The following is a 9,487-nucleotide window of genomic DNA, read 5'->3' as shown; positions in this document are numbered from 1 at the left end:
CTTTTATGCATGAAACTAAGTTTTGAATGTGTTTTGACTGTGACCCATCACATGAGGTAAGATGTGTGGAATTTTCCACTTGTGGCGTCATGTCAGCACTCAGAACATTTTGGATTTTGGAGAATTTCAGATTTTGGATTTTCAAAGTAGGTGTGTTCAATTTGTATATATGGGTCAGATTCAGTCGTCTCCTTTAATCCTTGGCTGAAGGAAGCACTAAAGACTTTGGGGCCTCAATCTCCCATATGCAGTGACACTCTCAAAGCCATTGACTCAGCTTCTCACCTGAGTTTCCTTCCAGTAAGCCACAGATAGAAGTCATAGATGATCGCAGGGGCCTGGTGGCTGATGGCATTCCAGTACTGGGTTGTGAAGTTGCTGGTGGTGAAATCAGCATATGGCCTCCTAAAAGCTCTCTCAAATGGAATTGGAATTTCAAAGGTTGGCAAGACCTGGAATCCTGGGGAAAAAAAGAGAGAGAGTGCTAGAGGAGAATAGGAGAATATAAACCATCATAGTGGAAGCTATTTGTAATGGGTCACAGCAATAAAGGCAAAGGATTTGCTGTGTAGAGTAAAGAATCAATTTCTGAGAACAATATAAAGATTTTTATGCTAAGCAAGTGGTTATCTGCAAAATGAAACAATGTGAATGGGTTAAGAATTGGATCCTTTATTTGAAACATCTACTCTAAAACAAATTCCTGGGGAAACGCATGTAGTCAATATAAGGGGGTACTGTTCAGAAAAAACATAAATCTGCATTTAATTCTAAGGTTATCTAGTCTATTCTGAAAGCCCCAAGGCAGAGGCTAGAAACTTTATTTCCCTGGCTGGACCATTACTTTCAGAACCATTTAGAAAGTTTCTTAACATTTTATTTCAATCTTTATTAAAAGTTTAACTAAACAATTCTAAAGGCAATATTTTCTTGTGTTAGTTTACTTTCAATATTTCTCTGGGAATATGTCAGACTCAGTTGTCCACTCTGCTATCCAGGGTTTTATTCATAATAGTGTTTTTCTTTTTATAGCGTAAGCTTAATTAAGAACTTTTTACATACATTTGTGAATTCAGTAGTTCTTTCAAAAACATACTCATTTGAATTCAATTTTATTTAAGGTATGTAGGTTTTTGCAAAGCATATGCCTAAGCTCATTATTCAATTATGATGTCAGTTATTACAGTAATATGATTATTGCCCTACTTTAAAAATGCCAGCTAAAAATCTATCTGAAAAATATAGCTCCTTTTCAGAGAAGATTCTCAAGAATCATCTGGTCCATAGGGATTTATACTTTAAAAAGATGGTGGTAAATTAAAAAGTTATGTACAGGTTGATAGCATAAGAGATTCTGATCTCCACACTGACATTCTGATCTATATATCCATATACTTGTTCAACATTTCCAACTGGAGGTGTAATAGACATTCACATTTAACAGCTCTAAAGTGGGCCTCCTGATACACCCACTACTAATGACCCCCTTCCCAATGCGTACACAAACTTGCTGTTTCACCAATCTTCTACCTCTGACCAAATGGTAATTCAATTTGTTTAGTAGTTCAGCCAAACACTTTGGGGTTATCCTTGATTCTTCTCTTTAACAACCCACACACAATTGAACAAAATCTATCAGCTCTCTGTTTGAAAAATACCCAGAATCATACTTTCCACCTGCTATCTCTCTGATCAAAACCACTACTGTAGCCTGGAATGTTGCAATACTGTCCGAAGTGGTCTCTGCCACTACCCCTGTATCCCCAGTCGGACCTCCATGTAGCCGCCAGAGTGATTCTTCTAAAATGTAACTCAGGGTATATTACAGGAACTTCTCCATTCAGAGCCCTTCAATGGAATCTCTTCTCATTTAGAGGCAAAGCCATGGTCTGCAAGGCCTTGCACTCTCTGCATCCTCTCTCTCTGCCCACCACTCTGACTTCATCTCTTACCGCTCTCCCTCTCAGTGCTTCTGCTGCAGCCATACTGGCCTCCTTGCTGTCCTTGAATATGATTAAAGAACTTTAGCACTTACTGTTTCTTCAACTTGGAATATTTCATCCACATGTCCTTCTGATTTGCCCTCTCATTTATTTCAGGCCTCTACTAAGAAGACACCTTATCGGAGAGACTTTCTTTGGCCATCACATATCAAATAGCAGCCTTCCCACAACACTATTTACTTCTTTAATCTCCTTTATTTTTCTGCACTCAACCATATCTGATGTCTATTTCTCCTAAGATTTAAATACCAGAACGAAATTTTGTGTGCATTGTTTGAACTTATACAGTACCTTAAAGAGTGGCTGACTCAGTGACTAATAAACAGTTTTTGACTGAATGAACGAATAAATATCTCAGCAACATACAATTACTTTCCTTTTCCTAAATCTATGTCAATCCTTCCTTTAGTCATTTCAAATATATTTATTTAGCATTTAAAACTTGCCAGGCACTGTGGTAGATGCTGAGGTAAAAAAAATTACATATGACATATTCCTTGTCTTTAAAGAATTGGCAATCTGGTGGGAGATGTGGACAATTCATGATTACAATACTTTGCCTGAGTATTCTGCTAGAGGCCAGTACAATAAGCTCTGGAGGAATACAAAAGAAGCATCTAGCTCTGTCTGAGTGCCAGGAAGGGGAGGGGTGGGGCTGGGTTAGGAAGGCTTTCTGAGAAAGCTGTCCATATGGTGATCGCAGGCGTTTACTAAAATGTTCACTGTTCTAACCACTGTACGAAGCACTTTATCTCCCTACATTCTCCGAAGAGCTCCCTAGAATAGAATAATTATTATTCTCATTCACAGATAAAAAAAATTGATATACAGGGAGAAACTGAGAGACTTTTTCAAACTGATACAACTAATAAGCAGTGGAGTCTACTGAATGGTGGGACGCATCCCAGCATATAACAGCTATGTGAGCACGGATTTCTGTTTAGTGATACATCCTCAGCACCAAGAATAATGCCTATTTAATGAATACAGGAGTGAGTGAATGAGCTAGGATTTGAATCCGAGTCTATCAGATCCCAAAGCCCAAGACTTTTAACCATGAAGCTACCGTCTTTCTGACGGACAAGTAGAAACTCATGCACATGTAGAAAATGTAATTTGGCAATTGAAAACTGCACTCTACATCCTCGTAGGTCAAAGAAGAAATTCAAATGAAAACTGTTTAAGGATTAGAGAATAATGATAACATAAACATTATACAACAAAATGTGTGGGATACAGCCAAAGTGGCATTTGAGGGAAATACAAGCCATGAATGCATGTATTAGACAAGCCGAATATTTGTGGGCTATATTTCTAAGTTAAAGAGAAGAAAAACATAATCAAAGAAAACAGGAGGAAGGGGAAAAAAAGAGATAAGGCAATACATCTATGCAACAGAAAACACAGCAGCATAATAAAGAGTCAATAGGCTGGGCTCAGTGGCTCATGCCTGTAATCCCAGCACTTTTGGAGACTGAGGTGGGTGGATCACCTGAGGTCGGGAGTTCGAGACCAGCCTGACCAACATGGAGAAACCCCATCTCTACTAAAAACACAAAATTAGCCAAGAGTGGTGGCGCATGTCTGTAATCCCAGCTACTCTACTCAGGAGGTTGAGGCAGGCGAACTGCTTGAACCCAGGAGGCAAGGTTGTGGTGAGCCAAGATCATGCCATTGTACTCCAACCTGGGCAACAAGAGCGAGACTCCATCAAAAAAGAAAAGAAAGAGAAGAAAAGAGAAGAGAAGAGAAAAGAAGTCAAGCCAGAAGAAGTTGGTCCTTTGAAAAAAAGAAATAAAGTAGACCCTTTAGAGACTAGCTAAGAAAAGATAAGATACACAAATATTATGAATTAAAACAGAAGCATAATTACAGATACAGTTTAGGACAAAAATATTAATATAATATGAAAACAATGTAAATACATTTTAAAACAGATAAAATCTTAGAAAAAGAGACAAATATAACTAAAACTGATTCCAGCAGAAAATGAAGCCTGCAAAATTCTTTAACTATTAAAGACACTGAAGCAATAAAAAATGTTCTCACAAAAAATTATAAATCCAGATAATTTAAAGGCGCTTTTCCCAAGTTTTGGAGAAACAGATTACTCCACTATTACACTTTCACTCCACTAAGAACTTTCAGAGAATAGAAAAAACAAGGGAACTATATGATTAGCAAATTGAATTAAACAAAATATAAAAAAAGATAACACGGCATGACCAAGTTGGGTTTATCCTAAAAATGGCAGGAGAGTTTAATATTTGAAGTCTTCTGCTTAAAATTAGCAGCAAGACAACAATATGCACTATTGCCATTTGTATTCACCATTATAGTAGAAGTTCAACAAGAAGTCTGGGCGTGGTGGCTCACGCCTGTAATCCCAGCACTTTGAGAGGCCAAGGCAGGCGGATCATGAGATCAGGAGATCGAGACCATCCTGGCTAACACGGTGAAACCCTGTCTCTACTAAAAATACAAAAAATTAGCCAGGTGTGGTGGCGGACGCCTGTAGTCCCAGCTACTCAGGAGGCTGAGGCAGGAGAATGGCATGAATGAACTGAGGAGGCAGAGCTTGCATTGAGCCGAGATGGCGCCATCAACAAGAAAAATAAAGACCTAAGGCTTGAAAAAATGGGGATAATACTGGTATTTTTGCAGATTAAGTAACTGTCTACATAGGAAATCAAGAGGAAATTTTATACAATTTCTAGCAATAAGTTTAGCAAGATAGCTGAATATAAGGTCAATATACAAAAATCAATTGCATTTGACATCATCCACAAACAATTAAAAAATACATTTTTACAAAAGACATTTAAATTAGTAAAAAAAAAAAAAAAAGCATCAATTACCTAGGCCCTAGGTATAAATCTGATAAAAGATGCTTAAGACCTATATGCAGGAGATTAAACTCTTCTTAAGGGACACTAAAGGAGACAATTCTATGGAGAGATAGCCCATGTTCACCCACCCAGCTATCACTCCTTGTAATATCACCTGAGACTATATATGCTCAACTTCCTGTTAACATGGCTACTGCTCCTAGTAGGAAACATTTTTATCCCTCCTAAGAGTCCCCGATAGGAAACACAAATGAGTTTAATTTGAATGCAACATCAAATTAATTAGTAATAGCTTCCAGAAATGCTGTGTTAGAAGGGAATCCAGAACAGAGCCTTGGCACAGGGATAACCAATGTCATATCAGCCTACAATGTTTGCTATAGGTGTGAGAAAGGTAGAGGAAACATGCATGCCAGGTATTTTTCATTCCTGGGAAAGCATTTTTCAATTCAAAGCCACAATATATAAATGAGCCACAGTGTCCAGCTGTCCTGCAATAGAACTCTCAGTGTGGTACCATGGCTTCCCATTGGAATATGAAGAGCTAGTGTCATCTATGTAACAGGGACAGAAGGGGTGTGTTCGCAGGTACTAAGAAATCCTACAGAATAGCAAAATTCCCTATTTTTATCTTCTACCATCATTAGATGTTTAAGTTGTACTCAAATTGATTTCCATGGTTTTTGTACATTGAACAGATTAAATCCCTTACCTTCAGACAAATTAATCATTTGTATAGTACAGGGTTTCTCAAAGAGCATTTCCCCAAGTATCAAGAATCATCTAGATGCTTATTAAAAATATAGTTTCCTCAGCATCACCCAAGACCTTGGTCCCAGGATCTAAGGAATCTGGATGTTGTTTTATTCTCCCATAGTGATTCCTATTCACTTTTACAAATCACTAGTAGAGTAGTTAATGCACACCCAAGAGAGGCAAGTTGCATAAATTAATGATCAGTATTACAGACGCAATCAGGAAGGAATAAGATCACTCGACTTTTCTAAATCTCATTGGTCACTGATCACGTCACATTCTCAGAGGTGTATCAAGAAGGGAAGGGGTGTGTACAGGACCCACTGCCCCAGCAGGGAGGAGTATTTCAGCATTTTATCACTGAGATTCTTTATAACTGCCAACTTTTGCTTTATTTCATCACTGTTTTTTAAAATCTTTATAACCAATGGACCCCCTACTGCTTACAATCATGTATGTGTTCCCAATGACTCCTTTCCTTGGTAACCACAGTACCTTCTAGTTAATTACCACAGATTTACAATTTCTCATTATTTTGTCTCTTTATGTACTTTCTGTCTTTCTCCCCATGTAGGCTCTAAGCTCCATGACACACTTTGTCTATTTTTTCTCTGTGTCAGACACTAGTAATTATGCAGATACATGGCTAAAGTACTTACCCATTTTGCCCCAATTGCAGGGATTGAGGTTACCAGATGTACAGTGGTAGACTAACATTGACTTAGGTCTGGAAAATGAAATAAAAATTAAATAAATACAACAGAATGGAAAACTAATGAAAGAAAAATAAGGGAGACAGAGTTGTTTCCATAATTCATCTGATTAAGGCAACCTATGCAAGAAGGCTTCTGTATTTTTTTCTTTCTTTGGGATAATAAGCAAACTGGAAGAAGACTAGCAAAAGGCTGTGTGTGGGGGGGTGCGTGTGTGTGTGAAAGACATGTGTTAAATAGGAGTGACATATTATGAAGCACATATGTGTGAGTTCACATAAGAAAAATTTAATTCTGTTTACCACTTACTAACGCAGCCAAATGTATGAACAACCTGTTTTTCTTTTTTTCCTTTGTACCAGGAAACTTCCCCACACATAGTGATTGGACACTTTTGGCATTAACCAGAGTTCAATTAAAAAAAAATATTCTCTCATTTCATCCAGTTCTATCTCCTTTGCCCTAAAAAAGAAAGCTGAATGTTAAACTACCAATAGAAAGAAAAGCCTTTTGGTTATCAAGAATTTTATGGTTAAGTGATTTAAATGTTTTATTACTTTGTGAGTAGCCAAGTACTAAACTGTATTTTGAAAACAACTCAACATATATATGATGGCATATTAGGAACTCTATAAAATATTGAAATGAACACCCTCTCATATTTGGGGTCTTATACAATGAAATGCCTATATTTGGAAAATGTGCCTAATAGATGAACCCTCCCTCTCATGAAATCTTTGAAAGCCCACTTGAGCATCCACACCTGTGAACTGCAGCACACCATCCTACAGCTAGCGGGAGATTGATGGCTGTATCAACCGGAATTGGAATTTAGTCTGCCACAGCCATTGGAGTAGTTTTTATGGCCAGAAGAAACCCTTTCTCAGCCTGCACAGGAAAAAGAACATAAAATGTGAAACCAGGTCTTAAGTAACAGCTGGGGCTAAAGTATGTATCATCAAACTGATTATACTAGTGCAATAAGTGAAGACAGCTAACATCGATCCATCGCTTACCAGGTTCCTACACTAAGTCTGACTTCGTCAGCCTATCCTAGCTTCTCAGCCAAGGTCACCTTCAGCATTTTCTTGAACTACTAGTGTTCCTCACGTTCCTTTAGGGAATAAAATTCCTCATATTTGTGAGAGGTTAATAAACTTAGTTAATTACCAAACACCAAGAATACACCTTCACATTTTAAAAATTAATTAATAAGACACGTTAAGAATTAAGGTTACACAAATTTCCCATTAATGTTTACCATTTCCTTGATGATTTTGTTTTCTGCTAGGGTTTATTAACCCACAAGCAATAGTAGGCACTAAAAGTTTAAGAAATTTTATTTGAAAAAAAATTAATTGGTGAAATTCCACAATTAATAAGACAAAAACTTTTTTGGCTTAGAAAAATGGTCTTATTATTTACTTTTTATTCAGAATCTCAGTTCACCTCACAGATCACTAATGTTATATAGATACAGGAGTTGGGAATTATTTACATTAATAATTTGTTGAGTTTATGAAGTTGATTCTTTCTGCTTTGCATGTTTCCCACTTTGATTTGAAATGATTAGCACTTTCTTACCTTACTCAATTCTCTTTTCTTATAACTAGCTCCCCTTCTTTTGGACATAAGAAACCAATTTAGAACATTTTTAAAAATGTAAATAAATATGCATCTTTGCATATAATGAAAACCGCTTTGGGATCATGTTAAAATAATGATGTTCTAAGTCACCAAACATTCACCCCAACTGAACTTTTTTAGGAGAAAGAGTTGAAGGCAGGTGGGAAACAGAAAGAAAGGGGCTGCTGGAAAAATCTGAAGTTCGAAGGAAGGTCTTTGTCACTATCATAATTCATTGTTTTATATTTGTATTTTAATTCATGTTGAATCTAGCTCTGGGAGGAATAGAGACAGAGTCTGAAGCGCAGTTCGAATCCCTAATAAGATTTAAACTCATTTAGATCACTGATTTCCTACTCACTGTACAAAAAAGTAAAGTGGCGTTTAGGCCCTAAATGCCTCAGTGTGAGCTGTGAACCCCACAGCTCTACCGGATCCATCTGGACTTCAGGGAGATGCGCACTGAGGGCTGTTTACCTAGAGGAGCCACGTTTCTCCTTGTAAGACATTATTGAAAAGGCATTGCTGGCACATGTGTACCCATGTAACAAACCTGCACGTTGTACACATGTACCCTAGAACTTATAGTAATAATAATAAAAGAAAAGGCCTTGCCTATATTCACTGATGTTTGTATTTGAAAAATTTGCTCCAATATTGGTAGTTCTCTTTCTTGTATTCATTAAGAATTTTTGATGTATACCTGCTTTCCATACACACACGTAAACTCGTATGTGTTTTATAATAACGAATTTAATAATCTTTGAAGATATTATTTTTACTGCATCCTCAATTCACGCAATTATAAACTGCAGAAAGGAGGAAATACCCCCATCTTGCGATAAACAAAGCAAAATCCTTGGCAGAACCATGCCCNACCACTATTCGCCTTGACGAGTTCTGTTTCTCAAAATGGTGCAATAATTAAGTGGCATCTTCCCTCCCACCACACCAGGTCATAAGGCTTGATGTCCTATGAGAAATAAGGGCCTTAATTGGTACTGTCTGCAACATTTTTTATAATATTGTACAAAACTGTGACAAATATTGCATTACTGCATATAGAGCGGCAGGTGGGCATTTTTTGGGCTACTTGCTTCATTTTTATAAGACTTTTGCTGGTTTTATTTTTAAGTTTAAAAAAGTTTTTTTTTTTTTTAAAAAAAAGAAAAAAGAAAAATCCTTAATTCTCAAAGACTTTTCAAAATAGGACTCTTAAATAGTAATTGATAGCGCTTTACCTGTTTTCCTGATAAAAAATTCTAAAAGAATATAAATAATTTCATCCTGCCTTCATATTATAACCAGAATAGTTGAAATAATATGCTTCAATTGATAGTAAAGTAGCATTTACGTTTTTGGATCAATGAAGCTAAGCCAGCACTAAGAATTCTGTTACTATTCCTTCTCTACATTTCAGAGTTATTTCTTCATCCCTATACATACCGCAATAATGAGTCGGCTAGGTCCATTTAGATTATCAACCCAACCCTAAAAGAAAGAAGATTTCCATTGGTTACACATTTTAGAAAATTGTTGT

At 36.8% G+C, this 9,487-nt stretch overlaps 1 pseudogene; it reads right to left on the bottom strand.

Moving 5' to 3' along the window:
- Nucleotides 1-7: 7 nt before the first annotated feature.
- LOC112617771 lies at nt 8-9,438 on the bottom strand (annotated as a pseudogene).
- Nucleotides 9,439-9,487: the final 49 nt, after the last annotated feature.

Source organism: Theropithecus gelada, unplaced genomic scaffold, assembly GCF_003255815.1.
Source record: "Theropithecus gelada isolate Dixy unplaced genomic scaffold, Tgel_1.0 HiC_scaffold_414, whole genome shotgun sequence".
Lineage (NCBI taxonomy): Eukaryota > Metazoa > Chordata > Mammalia > Primates > Cercopithecidae > Theropithecus > Theropithecus gelada.
The sequence above is the reverse complement of the archived record's forward strand: the minus strand, read 5'-3'. Positions and strand labels throughout refer to the sequence as shown.